The sequence below is a fragment of the Uloborus diversus genome, chromosome 6 (genome assembly GCF_026930045.1).
Source record: "Uloborus diversus isolate 005 chromosome 6, Udiv.v.3.1, whole genome shotgun sequence".
In the NCBI taxonomy this organism is placed as follows: Eukaryota; Metazoa; Arthropoda; class Arachnida; order Araneae; family Uloboridae; genus Uloborus; species Uloborus diversus.
The window spans coordinates 167,905,683-167,929,973 of NC_072736.1; the positions used below are offsets into that span (position 1 = coordinate 167,905,683).

Consider the following 24,291-nt stretch of genomic DNA (forward strand, 5'->3'; position numbering starts at 1 on the left):
TTTTATCATAAAAATCTCCTAAAACATTAAAATTAAAGCTAATTTTCGTGCATGAAACCCAATTTATAATTTATACGAGCATCGGATTAAACGAAAGTTAATAATTGATAAATTAACCGAAATTACATTTTTGTGCCTTCATACATCTTCATTCTTCGGCAGTTCAACTTGATCCGCAACATGAGGGGATTTTCGTTTTGACAATGTCATCGAGAGAAAAGTAAAAAATCAATCTAGTTAACTTGAATGATTTTTACTGAAGCTAAAAAGACTAGGATTGATAATCAACAGACAAAAAGGATAACTTGAAACTGGTTTTACAGTGTCATTGGTTACAACTAAGATTTGAAATAAACTTGAGGAAATTTAAGGCCTCCAGAACGGAGAACAACGACTTATCTACACACCTCTCAAACCCAGATTTCTTATGAGTTTCTTAGCAACCTTTAGTTAATATAATTTTCTCCTCTAACCTTCATTTTTCATGAGACAAACAATCTAAAGTTTAAAAAAAAAAAAAAAAAAAAAAAAAATCTACGAATGTCTCGAAAAAAAATTCGATATATAGAGATGTTTTCGATATATAGAAACAATTTTTCTATGTAATGAACATTGAAATTTGCTGGGATTTCGATATATGGAGGCTCGACTGTAGTTATTTTATCTTTACTAATAATAAAGCAGAAAGTCTCTCTGTCCGGAGGATGTCTGGATGTCTGTAGGATGTCTGTGACGCGCATAGCGCCTAAACTGTTCGGCCGATTTTCATGAAATTTGGCACAAAGTTAGTATGTAGCATGGGGGTGTGCACCTCGAAGCGATTTTTCGAAAATTCGATGTGGTTCTTTTTATATTCCAATTTTAAGAAAAAAACTATCATAAATTACGAAATAATCATAACGTGGAACCGTAACATGGGCACAAGCCAATTGGCGAGATACGAAATTATCATAACGTGGAACTGTAATTCACCATACATTCACCATACATTATTTGTAAATATACAAGCGAACCAAAAGACCTTTAATTTTTCGATTACGGGCGAAGCCGTGCGGGTGCCACTAGTAGTATTATAAATCGAGCGGTCAAGTGGCTTGGCAGGGATCGTATTCGATTTGCGTCTGGAAGGTAAAAAACGTATTAGGATGCGCTGTTTTTTACTTGTTTTACAAAGAATGAATAGTGTAAAATATAAGAAAAGAATCGCACTATGTATGGGTATGGCATGTTTTATTTTTTATTTGTATCGCATCATATACAAAAAAAAATGTCGAAAAACCATTTAGTCCAGATTCCAATTTTTAACCCCCGATACACAATGGAAGGGGATTATAAGTTCGACTTGTGTCTGTGTATGTGTTCTGTGGCACTCTAGCGCCTAAACGGATGGATCGATTTAAAAAAACAAAATATTCGAAAAGAGAGTTGATCGAGAGTTTTCTTAGCTAGGTTGCATCTTTGGATGACATTAATTAACGAAGATATTAATTAAAAACCACTAAAAGGTTTTTCGCAATTTTTGCAGGAAAACATAGTTAAATAATCACCATTTGAGTACTCCAGGTGTGCACCAGATTTTAATATTAATAAAGAATAAGCAAATCAATAAAACGCCGTAGATACGTGGAATATGGTTTAGTGATTTAGTGAAAAGGTTGAGAGATGGGTCTAAGCCACTAAATATTTTTAAAAAAATATTAAAAGCATTAAAAAAAGTTTTTTTTTTTTTCCTTTTGGTAAAAACAGCTGTTGAACTTCGTTGGCGAAAAACATAACTCTTCATTGAAAACTTTAAAAATGTTTTAAATGGCCTTGAATAAGAAAACAACGGGGCGGTTCTCGAAATAACGTCCCGTGCGTAACGCTAAGTTTTTTATTTTATTGAAGTAACTCTTAATTGAATATGGGATTAACTGTTACGCTTTGATAGTATATTAAAGCATGTGTTATTCCCCAACGGCATTATTTTTTGAAGGCTTTGGTTGGCTGGAAAACATAAAAAACTTAGCGTTACGCACGGGACATTTTTTCAAGAATCGCCCAACGGTAGTTCCAGAATACTTTTACTATGACGAACATGACAGCTGAAAATAAAATTATAATGGAAGCAAAAGTCTTAATCTTAAATGCATCAATAGTCTACCCCCCCCCCCCCTCTTTTCCAGCCTTTTTTTTTTCCTTTAAACAAAAAACACTGTTTTCAGTTTTGCTTGAAGATTTCTAGACGAGTTTTGAGTGCTCACGAATTGCTTATTGTTTTCATTTGACTGTTGAATGATGTCTTTTGATTCCCCCCCCCCCCGCCTTCCCCTGCAGCACTACTCTGCCGTTCCCTCCCGATGCTGCTCCTCTAGCGAGCTAAGTCTCCAGATTGCGTCCGTATCCTACAGACAAGCGTACATACACACACGCCTACACGCATGAACGCGTACATACACACGAACGCTTACACAACGCATGGACATACACACACGCGAGCGCGCACATACATACTAACGCGCACGTAAATACACACACACACACACACGCCTCACGCGCTCGTGATTGCGAAAAACAATTTGAATGTAAGAGGCCAAAAATTCATCTTTTTTTTTTTTTTTTTTTTTTTTGTGTTCTTTCCTCGTTTTCTTTCTTTTTTTTCCAGCATAGGTGCTATCCACAAAGGATGTCACTCTTTAATGGGGGGGGGGTCCTGAAATTGGGACTGTTTAGGAAAAGGAGATGGAGGGGGTATCAAACAATGCGACAATAAGTATTGTTACAAATCCTGTAAATAATAATTAGTGTAGTAACGTAACCTGTAAATAGTTTCCCGTAATGAATATACAGCCCCTTTTCATATGGCTAAAGTATACGACCTCCCTATTTCCTTTTTGTTCATTGATAAAATTTGATAACGGTCTACTCTTTTCCAGAAGCGTGTGGAATATTTGAGAGATCTCTTTTCGGTGTGTATATAAACCGTTAGCGATGGATAAAAAGTGAGTTTCGATGGAGAATTCGAACGGAGAGCGTATTTGCTCTGTTTATAGCGAGGCATTTCGCTGTGTTGTTTTCGTATTTGGAAGTAAATACGTGTGTAACCGTTGAGTTTACGGTGTTGTGTGATAATTGCTTAATTGCTGATGAATAATTTAGCAGTTGTTAACGATTTCTCCTGTACATAGTGTAAATAAAGCTCCTGTGTTTTTATCAAGAACTGTGTCTTCATTTCAAGAAAGTGGAAGTCGCGCCGGATCCGTTACAGTATTTTTTAATAAGACTATGCTAAAAACAGCGTCACACGTGACAAAAGGGGAAGGAGTAAGATGATTTGTGACAAGGGGGGGGGGGTTGAAAATGTCGAAAAAAAAAAAGTGTGACATCATTTCAATCAATGAGCCCGAAAACCAGTCAGCTGTCATTCATAGACAGCCTCGAAATTAACCTTCAAAAATAGGCCATATGCTTAACATTCTAACTTACTTAATCGATAAGATTAATTGTATACCTCAATCGAATAACTACAACAGCAGATTTATTCCAAGCGATATAACGCCGCACAAAAATGGTCAGCTGAATAATTAAACCTCAAAAAATCTAGAGGAACCATGGTTTAATGCAATAGGTGAAACAAGCTAAATAATTGCTTTCGAAAACTTGCCAACCTTACTCCCCGAAAAACACATTAAGAAAGAGCGGAAACAACGTCATCATCTGCCACGTTACGTCACGGATGGATACAAAGAAGAAAGGATGGACGTGAAGGAAAAGACGCATGCTTACGAAAGGCTACAACTGATTATTCTCCTACACTTATTATTCATCGCGTTTCAGTGAAACGTCTTTAATCTTATCAGTATGCCGATAAGGGGAATTTTTTTAATTTTCCAGACATAAAGGACGAAATTAGGGGAGCCACCGGCCACAGGGTAACTAAATAAAATTCTATGAAATTGGAGATTAAAAAATTATCTGTCAATCGTCGCATCAAAAAATAAATTCCTGGCAACCAAATCAGGGGCGTGTTACCACATAAAACAAAAGTACGAAAGCTTTTTTTTTTTTTTTTTAATGTACCCCCATCTAAAAAAAACTTTAATTTTACATAAGCTAAGCAGCTTTAAGACAATGAAGCTTTACTTAGCTACATTTTCGTTCACAGGGGCACCAAGGGGTAAATTTAATCATCACTACCTCCTTCCAGAACTTTTGCCTCCAACCTCGCTTGCTTACTATCTTTGAAATTAAAACAATTGCTAAATTTTAAAATAATAGTAATAATAATCTTTTGGGCTCAGGAGCTTCAAAGGGCATCCTTTTATAGAAAATAAAACAAAAAATTTATGGGGACAATCCACCCCGGGCTAAACCCGTCTGGGGGTGACACCCAAAGTGGAATTGCAAGTTTTTGAAAAAAAATGAAGCTAAAATGCAATTTTAAGACTACAGAATTCAAAATTTTCCGGGGGGAACATCTGGGCCCTCTTCTTCCCACCCAATCATGGAGTGAATACTATACTGCCGTGCTATATGCAAAAGTCGTATCTGCAAAAACATCAGACAAGGCTTATTTCCAAATTTTATCAAAGCAAACTGCAAAGCACCTTGGGGAAAAGCTGCCCCAAAATTACTATCTAATCAAAACAAAGAGGTTCGTTGAGAGAAAAGTCATTTAATTTTATATTGATCTTAAAATAAAATACAGTGAAAAAAAAAAAAAAAGTATTGCACTTACCAATCATATAAAATAGCGAAAACAAACTTGATTTTGCTGTTCAACTTTTTAAAATGCAAACAATGTGAGTCCAAAATGTTTTCCGGTTCGCTTAAAATTAAAAACAGGTTCGTTATCTAAGGGGGTCGGGAACATCGACCCCCCCCCTTTCTTCCAAATTTCAGAAATTGATGTGTTTACGCTAAGTTTTTTAATGTATATCAACTAAAGAATAATGAATTCAAAATTTTAAACTGTTATCTTAAATAATTAACAGAAACGAAATCAAAAGAACTATCTAAACATTTAATCCTTTCGAAAAATCCTTGAACAATTCAGCAGCGGAGAAAGTGTCCTTAAAAATCGTTACCTATACCCAAGTTTTCTCCTAGTTCAAGTTTCAAGGTCTTCTGGTTCGAAAATCGAAGGTCATTGACGAAACGCAAAGAAACCAAGTGCTCTCAAAACGCAGATCTATTTAATATTATTTGATAAACAAAAAAATATTCGTCTCGGGTCACAAACCGGCCTTTCACGTTTGTTCAGAAAAATGCTATTATTACCGGTGAAATTTAAAATTAGATTAGGGGCTGTCCACAAATTATGTCAAACTAGGAGGGGGGAAGGATTCGTGAAATTGTGAGTTTGTGACAAGGGGGAGGGAGAAAGTTACAAGAAATGTGACATCAAGCATTTTTTTTTTAAAGAATAGGTTAATAAAGAACGTGACATGTGACACTTGGTGGAAAAAGGGAAAGGGGTCAAAAAATGTGACATCATTTGTGGACAGCCCCTTTAAAGGGGAAAAAAATCTTCAAGCTATGGCATTTTGCAATTAATTTTTAAGTTTTCCGTGGGGGGGGGGGGCAAAGGTATCTACTCGATACATTTTGCAAGGCAGGGGTTTCCACCAGAAGGGGTCATGGCGCAGTCTGCGCCATTGAAATTTTTAGGGCGGTTGTTTTGAGGGGGGTCTTATTTTTGGGGATATTTAGGGGGTATGCACCCTTGCTCATAGGGATGAGCACCCCTGTATAAAGGGAAATACATGCATAGGGGCCATTCATTAATTACGTAAGGATTTCGAGGGGGAGGGGGTTGGAAAAATCTCTACATATCCTTACTTGGGGAGGGGGGGTCAAACAAATTCTTACGTAAGATTTTCGAAGTCGATATCTTATATTAGAAATCGCGCGGTCAATTGGTTTGGCAGGGATCATATTTCATTTGAGTCTGGGAAATAAAAAAACGTATTAGGAAGAGCTGTTTTTATTTGTTTTACAAAAGTGTAAAATATAATAAATGAATCACACTATGGTGTGGTATGTTTTATTTTAAATTAGTATCGCATCGTAAACAAAAAGAAATGTCGAAAAAAAAATTCAGCCTAAATTCCGACTTTTTAGTAAATATTTCGTTACAAAAAAGGTTCTTAAAATTTCTTTAATTACGATTCCAGTGATTTCGTTATTTTATTATTTTGGAAAACGAAATGGAATCTTACGTAAGAATGGGGGGGGGGGGTGAAAAATCTTACGTACCCTTACATGGGGGAGGGGGGTCAAAAATTGCCTAAATCATCCTTAAGTAATTAATGAATGGTACCACACAAGTATAATTACATTACGCTTCTCAATTTGGAGGAGGAGGAGGTAACTGACCCCCCACCCAATGCATCCGAGATGCAGTCCTGAAAAGTTAAAAAGTATTTCATGTCTGCAACATCAATGAATCGTTAAGTGCACAATTGTTAACTTACCACACTGAATAAACTGATAATAAGTGAAAAATAATAATAAAGTGAATTAGAAACTAATAAGTATAATATGTGAATTCCTCACACGTAAAAAGTCGATTAATGTTTGAAATAAAATAATAGTTTAAAAAACTAAAAAAACACGCTTTTGTAGCAAAATGTGAACTAAAAAGTGAAAAATAATCTTTGGATGATAGTAGTTGACCAATCACTTAATTGTAATGTAATACAAAAAAGCGTGGGATGCTGTCTATTTACATTTTTGCTTGGACAACAAATGGAAGAAATTCAAGACAACTGATAAGAAGCCCCCCCACGCTTTCTTGTATTACATTAAAATTGAGTGATTGGTCAACTACTATCATCCAAAGATTATTTTTCACTTTTTAGTTCATTTTGCTACGAAAGCGTGTTTTCTTAGTTTTTTAAACTATTATTTTATTTTTCTGTTTTTTAGCCAATTCTGTTGCCAAAATATTGATTAAAATTGGAGGAAACTAACAATTAAAAGAGTTAATTAATTAATTTGATTATAGAATATTGCATTGTCATCGGGTCTGAGGTCGCGTGCCAAATTTCAAAAGAATCTGATCGCAGGAAGTGGGCGAAATTTGAGCTGCAAGATTCCGTTACAAGATACATACATACATACATACAGGTGAAGCTAATAAAAGCGTGTTAAAAATTTTGCTGAATGAATGCTACTCTAGCCCACCCATCGCAATAAAAAAAATTCTCATTTAAAATAATTTATTTCTAAAACAAATTAAGATAAATTTACACATAACAATTTACTTCGGAAGGGAGCCTCTCGCCTACCCCCCCCCCTTACTTTTCAATGGGTACCTGACCTTATTTAATAGGTTATTATAACTGAACAATAAAAGCCTGGATCAAGTTTTATAGCGGTATTTCCGTGAGCCCACACACTCAGTAAAACCTGCTTATCTCAAGTTGCAGTGGTCGCGTTGAGGGGTGGGGAGTTTAGTCGAGTTAGCAAAAACTTTTACAACTTTTTTGAGGAATAAATTAAAATTATTTAAAAACTGCCATGCTTTAAAAAGGCCTGAAAGACTTGCTCGGAAGTTTTATCATCTTCGTTTTTCGAATGTGGAAAGAAAAATTGCCCCAAAGAAGGGAAATAACCTTGTAAAGCTTTTAGAAAGTCGGGCACAGAATTTCACGTGTTTTCGAGATTCATACTCACCTCGTAACTAATCATTTTTTGATCACCACTGCTTAAAAAAACAATGACACAATGAAAACAATGCCCCCCCCCCATCAATACTTAACGGTCATTGCACTCCCTTATTATTGTTTTAAATAAATTTAAATTTCATGAAATACAACGCCAGCTCAGTCATTTCCAGCCGAGGACTGCAGTTTCGTGCTTATTAGCACTCATCAGCCCGGCATAGGAAAGTGACTGAGCTGGAGATGGAAAACCTCTTAAGGAAACCAAGAGTGCCAAACAAACAGGTACCTAATATAGAATTAGCACAGACCAGGCGAGTGACCGAAGCAATGGTTCGGTTCAACTCGAAGATTGAAGGCAAGGCAAGGTATATTCAGTAAATTACCGCCCAATTAGCCAGGGCTAAAGCAGAAATACATGAAATTTACTGAATATACCTTGCCTTGCCTTCAATCTTCGAGTTGAACCGAACCATTGTTTCAGTCACTCGTCTGGTCTGCGCTAATTCTATATTAGCTACCAGTTTGTTTGGCACTCTTGGCTTCCTTAAGAGGTTTTCCATCTCCAGCTCAGTCACTTTCCTATGCCGGGCTGATGAGTGCTAATAAGCACGAAACTGCAGTCCTCGGCTGGAATTGACTCAGCTGGCGGTGTATTTCATGTATTTCTGCTTTAGCCCTGGCTAATGGGCGGTAATTTACTGAATAAATTTAAATTTGTTGATTAGAAGACCGCTTTTTAAGAATTCGGTTATGATCCTGTCTTGAACTTCCAAGATTTTTTTTTTTTACTTGAAATTCAAACTATCATTAGTCTTAAAAATTTTCAAATGAAGTACAACACACGAATTTTCTCTTGAAAATCAGGAACAACAAGTTAATGTTTAACTGGCAAAAAAAAAAAAGCATATTTTAAGAGTTTATTTTATAACAAGAAAAAAACATTGATGTGAGTTAAACTATTTCTGCCCCCTCCCCCCCCCCCCAAAATGAAAATCGGATAGATGAAGAAATTACATTTCGTCATTTGGGATAAATTTTTCTTCAATGCATTATTCAGTTCCTTCCGAAATGAAGCTTTAAATAAACAAAGAATTTGAATCAAAATACTTGCATTTCAGCATTTATTTCTTTCGTCCACATTACCAATGAAAAGCGATTTTCACCCCGGGAATTATAAGTTCCTTTCTTGAACGCTGTAAGTAATTCAAAATAAATTGCATTTTCATTCGCGGTTTACTATCAAATCGAACAAAAAGGTGACGATCTCAACTCGCGGCGCTTTAAGGTTTTTTTCTTTTTTCGTCATCATATTTCAACTCTTAGAAATTAATAACAAAAAAGACGGAATAAAGGAAGTTTTGTTTGAGAAATAAACGAGAAACATTTTTTACTTCCTTTTACAAAAAAGGAAGTATTGTATTCGCGAAAAAATTTTCACTCAAAAATCGCCCTTAATTTCCATTTTGCTCACCCCCGAATGAATGTTGAGTTTTTTTTTCGATTCGACCACATACGGAAAAGTGCCTAAGAATGTATAGACACGCGAAATATCCATTTTGACCATCACCGAGGTAATTACAACGACTTTTCTCGTGACGTCTGTATGTATGTGCGTATGTGTGTATGTGCGTATGTATCTCGCATAACTCAAAAATGGTATGTCCTAGAAAGTTGAAATTTGGTACATAGACTCGTAGTGGGGTCTAGTTGTGCACCTCCCCTTTTGGTTGCTTTCGGATGTTCCTAAGGGGGTCTTTTGCACCTTTTTGGGGGGAAATCATTGTTAATTTCGATGCAAACTCAAGTGGTGTTATAATTTGGCGGTCACTTGGCGATATATCGCCAGTCTTTTGGTTGCCAAGTTTTGTCGCCAACTTGGCGACAAATTTGGCGATTTTTTTTTTTTTTTTTTTTTAAATCTGCTTTCAATGTGGCCATTGCTAGTGATATTTAAAGAGTTAGAGAGAGAATCCCATTAAAATTGCAATAATAGGGAAATAGCATTAAATTGGTGTAAAAGGAAGTCATGTGATGCACACATCAGCTCGTTATAAGAACAAAAAGGATTCATTCGGAAATGAGTTAAGTTATAATTTTCAATGTGCATAGTATATACAGTACGAAGAGATTTAGTCATGGCTCTTTTCGTTTTCTATAGGGGTGCGACATCGATGTTTTGGAAACATCGATGTTTTTGTTAAAACATCGATGTTTTACTTTCGATGTTTTTGCACCATCGATGTTTTGTTCCGATGTTTTTTTCGATGTTGATATTTTTGCATTTTAATTGAAAATTATAAAATGTGCTCCAACTGTCTCGCTAGGTAATTAAGTTTACTTATGGAGTTGCCAAAAAAAAAAATTTTTTTTTTTTTGCACCCATTTTATAAGATCAATTTTTCTGTGTAGAGGATGATTTTTGGAAAGATCACTACAAGATAGTAGATTAACTAGAGAGTGGGGAGGAGGGCAAAGCTATTGGAAGAACCTGACACTAGTAGTCTAGTGCTAGAACTTGCAGTCTATTTCAAGGCTCCAGTTCTTAAACTAAAGGAAAATCCTATACGTTACTACGGTGAAAATTATAACTTTAAAAACTCAGAGCTGTTAAAAGTTGCTTTAAAGTATTTGATAGTGATGGCAACTTCTGTTCCATCTGAAAGAGATGTTTCTCTGACTGGTGAGATAGTCTGCGAAAAGAGAAATGTGCTTCTGGGGGGACAAAGTAAACAAACTTCTTTTTCTCCAAACTGTCAACACCAATATTCGTGGTTACTTATCGATTTCCCCCAACAAGTCGTCCCTCTATTACTTACAATTTGTGTTTAATTATTAACTAACAGTACAACACATATTTCTTGCTCTTTAAAATAATTGCTAGAACTAATTTTGTATTTTTAAAATAATTACCACAACTTTTTCTCATCATTCAACTGACGGTAAGTGCTATGATACATTTTTTCTTAGATTCTTTTTTGATGTAAATTTACTTTTAGCTACTTTTAGCTTATAACTAGTTTGTATTAATCGGTGTTTGTCTTTATATTATCAATTTTTGTCCTACTATAATACCAAGATGTTGCGAAATTACTCTTTTTAAATTATGTTCATGATTTGAGGTTCAGTATTTTCAATATAGTATTCGTCGGGTGCGTATTCTTTTGTATTGCTTAAATTAGTGTTTTTTTAAAACATCGATGTTTTTTGGTCGATGTATCAATACCATCGATGTTTTAACTTCTAACATCGATGTTTTGCCATCGATATCGCACCTCTAGTTTTCTACAAAGGTGTCTCCCCCCCCCCCAAAAAAAAAGAAAACAGGACCTCCTGAACCCCCCCCCCCTCCTTCGTAAGCAGTCCTGTCTTGCGTACGTAAATGCTTACAATAACCAGTCGATTCATTCACGTATCTTCAGCTATATTGTAAACTTTTTTTTTATGAAACAGACAATTTCGCTTGCATTTTGCACGATTTAAAATTTAATGTAGTCCGAATCTGATACGCTGACTTCCGACCCGCTGAAGCTTAAACGATTTTATCTGTTAAAATATAGGGGGGAGGACCGCAGATTTGCGTTGCGATAACGATTCTGGGTCTACGAGAGGCGATATCAGCCTAGTCAGAAACTAGGGGCCCACCTCGGAATCGTAAATAAATTCCATGAGCAGAGAAGACTGGCAGCTAAACTGACAAGGGGCTTGGCTTTCGGTGCAGTGGCGTAGCCATGGGGGGGATAGGGGGGTCAGAACCTCCCCCCCCCCATGAGCCCCAAAAAATCATTTTTCAGTCGAACCTGAAGATTCGTTTATAATGTCCTTTGTCGTTTAATCGATAAAGAATAATATATATATATATATATATATATATATATATATATATATACATATATATATATATATACATATATATACATATATATATATATACATATATATACATATATACAGATATATATATACATATATATATATACATACATATATGTATATACAAATACATACATACATACATACATATATATACATATATACATACATACATACATATACATACATACATACATACATATATATATATATATATATATATATATAATTTAACCTTCAGAAAAAATTAACCCCCCCTAAGGATTTTTTCTCGCTACGCCACTGTTTCGGTGACCCTGTAATAGTTGGCGTTTTGTCAGTCAAAGAATTTCCTCTTTCATCCCGAACGTAAAGGAGATCGCCCAAGGTCAAGCATCAAGTTCTTAGAGCCACAATATACTCATAGAAACCAAATTGAAGTAGATACATGAGGGCTATTGGGGTCATGAACCCCCCGCCCCTCTAAACCGTCGACAAATTTATTTATCACATTGTGTTCAAATAGTTCATTAATAAAATGTAAACGATTGAAGAATTAACCCCCGACACCCAAAGGAAGGGGGTTATAAGTTTGACGTGTCAGTGGGTCTGTGGCACTCAGGCGCCTAAACGGATGGACCGATTTTGAAAAAAAAAAAAATGTTCGAAAGGCGAGTTGATCGAGAGTGTTCTTAGCTAGGTTGCATCTTTGGATGACATTAATTGCAGAAGATATTAATTGAAAACCTCTAAAAGGTTTTTCGCGATTTTTGCAGTGAAAACATAGTTAAAAATTTTAAACTTTAATACCAAAATAAAGAGAATTTTTTCTCGTGTCTGATAGAATGTGTTTGGAACTTGCATGTTTCATAGAATTCGAATTATAACGTTTTTTAAAGCAGATTTTACTAACGGCTAAGCTTTTATTCACGCGATTAATAATCGAATTCATTGTTGGCAGACAAGGAACTTAAAAGCAATGATTTAAAATTTTTATCTGTTGCCAGTTTCTACTTAATAGCAAATAAAATACTTGACATTGATTTTGAAAAATATAAGGCTTTTAAAATTATTTTCATTTTTCCCTCTTGATTCTACAGTTGCGACTCAGTCGGGGTTTTTTATTCGGAACTCCAGCGCTCGAATACGCTACCTTGCGGTGATTTATAAAACTGCGAATGCAACTAAAACATTGCCACGTTGCGCTCCACGTGTATCTGTTGACGTCAGTTTGTTCTGAGTAACGCATTCAACATGTCTAAGAACGCCTTCAACAACAGAAATTAATTCGTCCCTTAGTAGTATTCTCGAGCTTCTCAAAATAATGTTAGTTTTCCTTATTTCTTTCAAAAAAGTATTAAATGGTGGAAGCGTAAACAAGAAAACTCTGGATTAACAAAATTGGATAACGTTATACCAGGTAAAATTTTTTATTGTTTTGTATGAATTTGTAAGAATATGAGTTTTTTTTAATCTTAAATTAATTTAACTAATCATATTTTACAGCAGCATTTAGTTGGAATGGACAGTATGCAAAATATTTTCTTGAATTTATTATCGTAGAACAAAATGAAAAATGTTTAACCGAGAAAGAATTTACTTTATTCCTTTTATTCTCAGCTGAAAAGTTTAGCCAAATTTGTTTAGGGTTATAGTTTTGGAATTGTGCGAGCTAAAAAGCCTTGGCGAGATTTCGCGTTTTTAGTTAAACCATTTTTAATTTTTATCATGAGTGGAATAAAATGATAGTAAGATTACAGAATTCGATAAGTGAAAAGAAATAATGGTCAATCAACTGAAAAGAAAACTACCACCATATATAAACTGTGAGTACACATTTTATTTATTTTGTTCTGAGTGAATTTGAATAAATATCAGTTTTTCAATTCGATGAAGAAAAAAAAACGAACTTAACAACATTGACTGGACACTTTTCCTTAACCTAATTCCACATAAATGATTTAAAAAACCTTTGTTACTACAGTATCCTACTGAAATAGAAAGTATGCAAATAAATTTTCTTGAAAATATTTATCGCAAAACAGATTGAAAAATCCAGAAAGAACGTTAAGAATTTGAACAATAAAAAATAAAAGTTCGCCAAAAATCTGTTTATAAGGTTATGGTTTTAAAATTGTGTGAAAGAATAATGTATCTTGACAAGATTTCGCATATCAGGTAAATCATTTCCATGACGAATGAATTAAATGCATGATTTCTTTAGATATCCAATCATATAGTCATAGATATAAATTATCTAGCGTTAAACGTTACTCTTGACAGTCTGCCACGTATGTGCACTATGTGACAAAAATGTCAACAAATGCCGGAAATGTCACGAAACTGAACTTAATATGTACTAATGTATAGAAAAAACGGTACAAAATGAAAATGCCGTTCGAAGCGAATCAAAAATTTATGAATTCCGAATTCAACATCGTGAAAATGGCTGCTTCAGAACAACTTACTGTGTGTTCTGCATTAATTGTTTACTTTCGTAATACTTTTTGGTTTCTAATCTCTTTCTATATGGGTCAGAATAACCAAAAGACTTTGAAAAATCTTTTCAAATGAATAAAGCGAAAAAATCATACATAACAACAAAAATGACAACACTTTTAGCATTTTCTTCGTTACCACATGCGTTTGTTTTAGTTTTTAATTCCGCCATTAGACAGTGACTGCAGTGCCCCCTATAGTTCGTTGGAGTTGCGAATAATTTTTAATTTTATCGTCGTAAAAGTAAATATTAGAAATACTACCAAACAAAAGCTAACTTTAAATTTTATGAGGCAGAAGGCAGAGAAACAGTTGCTTTTTGTAGAAATGCTACCTTAAATTTTGCAAAACATACACGTCAACAAGATAATACACTAAATGTAAAAAGTTTATAATAACAGTTGATTATACAGACAAACTGGTCACCGTACGCGACTACTTCAAAACAAATTACGTTTCCACTTCAGCTCATTCATTAAACGAACACAAAAAAAAGAACGACGACTTCGACTTGCGGCGCGCCAACCATCACGAACAAACGCCGAAATCGAAAATGCCAAAAAACATACATAGTAGCGAACGCAAGCTCACAAACATACACAAAGTAATTCGAAGCGTTTTTTAAACGTTTCCACTCCAATACATCGGTGAGAGCGCGTTTCGAACGAAAAAGTTGTCCTTCACATTCTACAAGGTATCCGCGCCTGGCGAGGTGAAAGGAACGAACGCAAAAGAGGCGGGAGGGTAGAAAGAGACGAGAAGGGGTCCGAGAGAAGAGGCAGTTACGGGAAGGTGAAAGGTGAATAGGAGGGGGTCCTTACGAAAGGAAGTTCGCCAAAGAGAAAAACGGGGGAATTATGAGAAGAAAAAAAAAAAGAAAACGCTCCCCCGGTCCTTGCCCATGTGGATCTCCAAATCTCGGTTAGCGAGGCAATTTTCGAACAGGATACCTAGGACTGCAAACGTTCCTTGCGGTACACGTTGTGGAAAAAGGCGTGGTAAATGTATTGCAAGTTGACTCTCGATTTTACGAACTGTTTTAGGACAGCTGTAGGCAACCCGTCGATCGCGATCGACCGGTCGATCTCGAGCCTGTTTTCAGTCGATCCTGGCGACATTCTGAACCTTGTTTATTTTTTTTGTTTAAGTACCATTAATAAACATTATTTTGTGGGGGGAAATCAGGCTCAACTACTGACTCAAAAGGGTTTTGAGGATTTTTTAGAACTTTATAAAATCGCTGAAAGGGCCACCGTTTTCAATATTTAAGAAAAAAAAATCATTTTTGCCTTTTGTTCTTGAAAAATATTATCGGGAAAAGTTAATACGGATTGACAAATAAAACTTGATATGAATGTTTTATAAATTTTTTAGCAAGGAAAACATTGTTTTGAGCAAAATTTTATCATTGGCGCAGCGAGGAGTGCCATTGGCGAAAATTTTATCAGTGGCAGCATTGGCGCAGCCCCTCCACCTTCCCCCGTCACCACCACCCAGTGAAGTCGATCTTGGTATTTTCCAAACTTCGAAAGTAGATCGGCAGTAAATTTAGGTTGCCGATCGTTCGTTTAGGACCAAGAAAAGTGTTTATAAAATCAGGTCCGGCTCCTGGGGTAATCGGCCGTCTCGGGCGGCTAATTTCGAAGTTAAAACATTTCTTTATACATTTTTTTTAAGTATAAATATCTGTTTTAACGACAAAGATTCACTGCTTCAATGCTAAAGAAAATAATAATCATAATTTAGAATGTGTACCAGTGCTTGGATATGCAAAACCCAGTTTGCAATTTAACTAGAAACTCACTTTACTTTTAAGCACTTTACTGTTATTTTTACTTTATTAATACATTATTTTACATTATTACTAGTGGCACCCGCACGGCTTTGCCCGTAATAGAAAAATTAAAAGGTCTTTTGGTTCGCCTGTATATTTACAAATAATGCATGGTGAATTTTCTCGCCAATTGGCTTGTACCCATGTTACGGTTCCACGTTATGATCATTTCGTATCTCGCCAATTGGCTCGTGTCCATGTTACGGTTCCACGTTATGATAATTTCGTAATTTACTCATCCATCTTATAATTTTGTTCTTAAAATTGGAATAGAAAAAGAACCACATCGTATTTTCGAAAAATCGCTTCGAGGTGCACACCCCCATGCTATAAACTAACTTTGTGCCAAATTTCATGAAAATCGGCCGAACGGTCTAGGCGCTATGCGCGTCACAGAGATCCAGACATCCAGACAGATAGACTTTCAGCTTTATTATTAGCAAAGATTTTTCAATGGGAGGGGGAGGGGCACTTGTCAATATCGCCTAGGGCGGCAGAACTACTAGAGCCGGCGCTGTATAAAATCGAATAGCATTGTTGTAATCAGACATTTTGGGACTAGGGGGTAAAAAAGTGAGAGTTCGTAAATTAAAGGTTCGAAAAAAAAACATCAATTGTCCATTGTATTATGTTTTTCTTAGAAACAAAACACTTGAGGGATTCTGTTCATTTTTATTTGAAAGTGAAAATTATGAGAAAGAACAATCATTAGATAGCTCAATAGCACTCAGGGGGGATAGTAGACTCAAGTAAAATTTTCTGAAGACAGTGTGAAATTTGCGGAAGCTCAGCCCCCTCCCCTTCCTTTAAACTCTTCAAGTATGCATGCAAAAATCTTTGAAATCATTGATAAAAATCATGTTTTAAAAAAATTTCATTTGATAATTTTTTGATTTTAGAATATGTTGTCAGCCAAATATTTTTGGAAACGGCAACCCTTAACTTTTGGATCAAACACCCTTTGGGACTTACAAAGAATATTCAAAAAGTATAATTTACAATTTACAGCAAAAAAACATATTTACAAAAAGTAATTAAAATTATTATAAGCTTAAACAGCCGCCCATGAAAGGGAAGGAAACGAGTAGCTTGAATCACACATTTTGGTTTCAATAAAAAGATTTAAAAAGAGCAGATTTAACTTTTTTTTTTACATATTTATAAATTTCTTATACTTAATTTTTAAAAACGAAAAAGCTATTTCCTTCAGGTGATTTTCTTTTACATTCCCGTTGAATTTGTTTCTTAACGAAAAACATCCATGCAGATTATAAGGTTTTAATTTATTTTTAATTAAAAGTTTAATTCATCCTGCATCAAAAATAAAAATTTGAAATATGATGTGTAACATAGACCTTTGTTTCTGAACTGCAAGAGTACATAAAGTATTATAGTATGACATATGCGATAAGGGATTAGGGTGGGGGGTATGGTGAAGTGTGACACTTGGGAACAAGAGAGAAGAAAGAAGTCTAATATGTTGAAAAAACATCGTTTATAGATAGCCCCAACAGAATGTTTTTGTAAAACGGAGAGCAAATAACTGATGCTGATAAGCTTTGATATTTATCAGAAAATGTGTAAGTATTTTACTTATTAATCAGAACTAAAACAACGAATTGGGCAACATTGTGAAATAGATAAAAAGTTATGAGCACCTAATATGATGTGTTTCAAAAACTCAGAATCCTACAACTTTACACTTTGAATTGTAAAATATAAGCTATATTTAGAAATACTTTTTATTTTCTTTTATTACTCCAGGCAACAATCTAAATAAGAGTATGTTTTTTATAAGCTCTGCAATTAATGCAAAATTTAAAGCAAGTATCATAAATTAAACCATTGTTTATCTGTCATTCCATATCTAATGAACTGAAATTGGCATTGACATTTTATGTTTCGATAATTTTTGGTTTATAAATTGTGGCCATAATGCAAATATAGTTTGTGCCCATATAATAAAAGGATTTTGTAATCTTTTTGATAAAAAAAATTTTTATACAATTTTTAAAATGGCAAAAATGAGCCAATTTGTCACTGGTACCCTATACTTACATTCAAAAAAAAAAAAATCAAAAATTAATTTGAATTTTGATGTTTGAAATTCAAATTATGTTTTTTGCAATCACGAGTGTGTGTGTGTATGTGTAGATGTCTGTAGGTATGTGTGCGAGTCTGTATGTATGCGTGTGTGTGTAGGTGTATGTATGTGTACGTGCGTGTATGTATGCGTCAACGGCGTACGCAGACAAATCAGTTCGGGGGGGGGGGTTCGAAAGTCTTTGAGCTGGGGGGGGATACTTATGAACTGTAGCTAAGAAAAGTTCATGTATCGCTTTTCTGATATCAATACGAATGTAAGATTTCAAAAATACATCATAAAAAAAAAACTTGTTCTTTATTATAATTTTTATAATTAATTTTGAAAATTTCGGGGGGGGGGGGGGGCTGTAGCCCTATCAGCCCACCCCCTGGGTACGCCACTGTATGCGTGTGTGTGTATGTGTTTGAGTGTGTGTGTAGGTGTATGTATGTGTAAGTGCGTGTATGTATGCGTAAGTGCGTGTATGTATGCGTGTAAGTGTAGGATATTGACGCAACCTGGAGATGGCTTTCGCTAGAGGAGCAGCATCGTGAGGCAGTCGGTGATGCTGCAGAGGGTGGTTGGTGGTGGGAAAATAAAATCATAGGACATAAAAACAGTCAAATGAAAGCAATAAGCAATCGTGACTGCTCAAAAAAAAAAAATCAGCTATAAATAATGCTGGAGAATTCATCTGTACTTAATTTTAAAAAATTTCTATCATCTTCAGCATGATTGATAACAAATTTCGAATTATTTTTAAATTTAATCAGCTTAAAAACAATACCCACAACTTATTTTTGTGATTTTTTACATTTTAGGGACTATCCATAAGTGATGTCACACTTTTTTTTCAACATTTTTTGACCCCCTCTCCCTTTGTTTTAGAAAGTGTCATTTTTCACCATACCTCCCCCCCCCCTCCCCCTTGTCATGCTATTTACCACAAACATAAAAAATATGCACGATGTCACTTATCAATCCCCTCCTCGTCACAACTTAACACCCCCCCCCTCCATTAAAGTGTGACACATTTTGTTGACAACCCCTTAGAGGGGGAATTCAAGCTATTTATGCATTAAAATAACTTTTTAAGACCACAAAACTCTTGTATTTCTTTTATTAGAATCTAAGGTCTGGTTCAGGCTGCACGAGCACCAACAATATCCCCATATGAGGACCTTCTTTAGAATGCCAAAAACATGATTTTTTTCTTTTTTTTTTTTTACAGTTTTGTTTAATTTTATAAGAAAACAATTTGCTTTCCAATGTTTTTGGTTTGGAAATCCTGTCAAGAGATTCAAAAAAAAAAGAGAGTATTTTCCACCAACATTAAGATTGGAATGTCACATCATAACAAGGGCACAACATAGGGTCAACCACCCTCTTCTTTAGCCAGTCGCGTACATGGACTTTGGTAACTTTTGGTTTAACTTTTCATATGGTCGGTCCCCAAATCCCCAACATAGCAATTAGGGAAATGAAAAGCACAAAAAAAAAATTGAACACAAAAAGTTTTACGTTAGTACCACTACTATCCACATAGATATGAAGCCGCAGCACTTTTGTGACTTACACCACTTTTTACTCACCGCCAATTACACCTTTTGGTGGGAGATATAGCAGCTAACAAGGATTCAAAATTATATGTTTGCATCGAGTGTGTTTTTCAAATTGTGCAGCTAACAAGGGTATAAAATTATATGTGCACATAGAGTGTGTTTTTTTCAAATTGTACATGCTTTTGTAGTGTGCTTTTACCTATTATAGCATAGTATTTATTTTTCAGTAGAACAATATAAGTGAACAATATTAATATGTTTTTTTACTTTTGACAACCTGTCATTCTTCTGAAAAGGCGGTTATGTTCATTTACATTTTCTGTGCGGTCCTACTATAATTTTTAACTCAAATATCTCCTCTTTGAATTTTAGATTGTAAATGTTTCAAATCTTTTGTGCTGCTATTATTTTTTAATGGAGGTTATTTCCTTAAATGAGGATTTGGGGACCATGTAAAAAGTTAGATTATGCATTTTTTCACTAAATTCATTTTTCGCTTCTAACTTTTCAATTCTTAACTCTACGACTTTTCTATATTTGAATATTAAAAAGGGCGCCGGTAAAATCATACACATTACCCGTGTAAATCACCATCTTTTATTAGGTCTTTTACTTTATTTCATTTGTTTATATTTTAAGCAAATACAGAAATTTATTTTTATATTTGTTAAAACTTTATTTCAGGTCTTGCTGCTCTTATTGCAGGATTTTCACAATTTTATGTCGGACAGCATGTTTTGACAATTCTTTAGTAATTGGGCTTTTATTTACAGTAGAAGACTGTTATAACGCACACCTTGGGACCAGAGCTTTTGCATTATACAGGTTTTTGCGTTATATAGATCATTTCGAATTTTGAAACTAACATTCAGAATATATCCATATATTAGCACTTCAGAATGAGTTTGATCTGCAATGAGTATTGAAGCACCAATATTACAATTAGTTGTTCACAAATAAATATGTTTTACAATCAAAAGAAAGTGCATTATCCTGCACTTCTGCTAGCTTCATGGTTTGCATAACAGTTGCATTTTCAAGAGCCATCTGGTATTTTCTGTTTACTAAGAGTACAAATTTTAAATTTAAAAGCTTTAAATTAAGATGGAAACATGAAAAACTTTCAAAATTTAATTTGCCTAACCATTTTTATGTTTGCAAAGCAAAACAGAGGGATTTTTTAAGCTTCCAAAAACCTATTGTTTACTTCTGAAAAGTTGTGTGGTTTATTGAGAATTGCATTATATAGGTCGGCGTTATAATGATCTTCTACTGTATTTATTTTTTATTTCTTTAAATATATCTGAGAAAAGTAAATTTAAAGCTACTACTGGAGAAAATTTAACTGAATGGTTAAACACATTTGAAAGGCACATGTTGTTTTTTCTTATCATTTAGGTCAGGGATGGCTATTCAACAGCAAAAGTGGCACCATGAAATTGTTAATTACATATTTTGAAGTTTTTTTTTTAACAAATCCTTCTTTTTAAAATTTCATATTTTGCTTATAAGTCAGGAAGCGACCCCCCCCCCCTCCCTCCCACCCCTGTAATAGTGCCTATGTACAGTTAAAAAAAAAAATTGATATGCAATTTTTATCAAAAGTTTAAAATTAACTACGTAGTTCATTAAAGGTTAAGAAAATGACTTATAAAATGACCCAATACCAAAAAAAAAAAAAAAATCGAGTGTAAAAGTAAGTAAAATAAAATAAATTCACTACAACAGCAATTCGTAACTGCTGGTCCAGCAGAGCAACACCGTTCCACAGTAAAATTTGACTTGTCCTCAAAGATTTTTATGGATTTATGCAAAAAACCTTTTCCTTATCCGAAAAAACAATAAAAGTTTGTGCGATATTTTATGTGTTAATATTCTTATTACTTTGCATATGTTTTGTGGTCAAAGATTTTTTTCCCTTCTGTAGAATGAACACACTAATTACTTATTATTACCTTTAAATATTATTGTAAGTATATGCTAATTTAAAAAAAAATCTTACACTTAACTTATGCAACAATTTTTTAATTGCAAGGTTTTTTTTTTTTGTTATTCCCTTAAGGACCCCCCCCCCCCCCCCTTCTTTTTTGTAAAAAGAAAAAAAAAACTCTCTGGTCCACATAATACGTTCACCTTTTACCGATTTGCAGACCAAAAAAGGTTGAGAAATGTGGCCCTGCAATACAAAAATTCTCAAACGCATCGAATCTTTGGCGTTTCTATTTTAACAGCACAAGGAGCAGAATATTAGTTTCATTTTTGTCCTTTCCAATTTATTTTATACTGTTCTTTTCTTTCTTAATTTTCATAGATTAAATGCTGCTATTTCTGTTTTATGCTGTTGGACATAGCAATTGAAAATTACATAGATGCAAATTATATGTATAAAAAGATACTAATTAACTGAAAGAACACTCTTGATCTTACGGAATATATTAGCGAGTGGCGAGTAAATAATATAATTCCACAACCCCTGTCCATCAGTTCCAGATTTCTTGCCCCCACCCCGCCTACAATTTTTGCCAGTGATACATAATACAGTAGCTATTTCTTCAACACTAACTGTAAAATTTGTTTCGATTCACCCATAACTAAACTACAAAAGGTAACTACAAAACCTGTAACTAAACCAAATTTTGTTTGATTCTGCCCCTTACTTCCCGAGCTATAGCAGGCACCCATAATAGAGAAAATCTTTGATTGCTCCACCCACTTCACTTGATCTTAAATCTCAAATACAAAAAGTCATTGCATCAAAACCACAATTTTTTTTTACAATGGACTAGATTCTGTAATTATACATTTAAAATGACATAATAAATGTCATTAAATGACATTATAAATGTCAGAATGTAAACCAAGGACCTAAACTACAACCATGTTTTCAAGAAACTGATTTATAGTTTTTCAAGTTTTTAATTCAATTTAATCCAGAACTAACATCAACATGCACTGCCCTAACAGTGATACCCATGATAAACCCTAAACAGGTTGAATTGTAAGAATATTGCAGTTTTTAGTTACTGCAGGTTGGTTTAGATACAAACAACAAATAAACTAAAATTCGTGTTTGCATCAATTGTTCATTTTCCGACACAACCAGTGTGAAGAATTGAATGTACTATGTACTTGAAAAGCAAAATAAGATTTTACAACATTTTATTTGCAAATTACTGCAGACATGTCCTTTCAGGGTTTCAAGGAACTCTTTTTTTTCAATGAAATGAAATGTAAGCTTGAGAACTTTTCTCAGATGACTTTTTATCTTAGCATTGAACAAGAAAAAACGTTCAATTACCCAACAGCTGTTAGAGTTATTGGCACCAAAATTGAATCAGCACCTGTACCCTCTAGGTTCAACATGAGTAACAAATTTTGTTTGATTCCGCCCATTACTTCCTGAGACATGGCAGGCACCCATAACTCCCTCCTTCGATTGTTCCACCCCCTTGCGAGGAATTGACGCCACATAACTAATGAGCACCAATTCACATGGGCGCACATATGCATACCAAATTTTGTTTGATTTCATGCAGTAGTTTTTTGCTCAATAACGGAAACAAAAAACCAATTACACATAGACAGATTATATTTTTCAAAAATAGTCAAAATTGACTCATTACACCTCAGTCAAAACATGCAAATCTGTTTCAAATCAAATTTGAAAATGAACATGAATTCAATATTTTCTTCTATACGTCAGATATAAAAGAAAGTAAAAAGGGGTAAGGTTCCTTTAAACCCCGAAACACAAGTCTGCAGTAATATGTAAAATTTTGGGTAATAAAACGTTGTTACATCATATTTTACAATCAGTATTGCTGGGGAAAAATATTTGGAAGCATTATTTTTTTTTAGGAAAATATCATGGAGAGTTGGCAGCTATGAAACAATAAACCAAGTACAGTGAAATCCCATTATAACAAATATCGTGACCAAAACAAATACCAAATACAACAATACCAAATATAATTTATAACAAATACAATGAACTATCCGTTTCACTGAAATAAATTTTTAGTTTCACTTAATTTTCATTGCATTACTTGAATTCCATTACAACGCAATTCTTGTTACAATGAACAAAATTTGCGGTCCCTCCAATTTCCCTATGATAAGACATCACTGTATTTCAGGGAACAACATCTAATCCCTCCCTCTCTTCCCCCAACTACAGCACTGGTCATAACAATCTGTCACTTTTGTTCAGCTTTAGCTACAGTAGAAGACCGTTATAAAGCAGACTTCGGGACCAGGGAGCTTTTCCGTTAAACAGGTTTTGGCATGATATAGATCATTTCCCAAAAATTTTAAAACTATCATTCAGAATGTATCTGTATATTTGCACTTCAGTAAAAGTTTTAACTCCATTGAGTATTAAAGAACTATACAATTTATATATTGTCATTCACAAATAAATATGTATCACAATCAAATGAAAGTGAACTGTCCAGCACTTCTAGCTTCATGGTTTGCATAACAGCTGCATTTTCAAGAGCGACGAGATAATTCACTCTTATTTTTACTGTAAACACAAATTTTCATTTAAAAGCTTTGAATTAAGATAGAGAGATGAAAAACTGTTTTAAAATTTAATTTGCTCAACAATTTTCATGTTTGCTATGTGGAACAGAGTGACTTTGAACCTGCAAAACTTATCATCTGCGGTCTTTCATATTTTGAAAAATAAACCTTTTTTCTGTCAATGATTAACTGAATGTAGATAAAGGCACACATTTGAAATTAACAAGTGCAAAATTTACTTTTAGACACTACTATTGCTTTCTTCCCCTTCCTCCCGACGACATCAAA

The 24,291-nt window shown here is 34.4% G+C and overlaps 1 protein-coding gene across 1 annotated transcript in view; it reads right to left on the reverse strand.

Annotated features, from left to right (window-relative positions):
* LOC129224130 (mediator of RNA polymerase II transcription subunit 13-like) overlaps positions 1 to 24,291 on the reverse strand; it is a 154,143-nt gene that overhangs the window by 122,529 nt on the left and 7,323 nt on the right. The window lies entirely within an intron of this gene.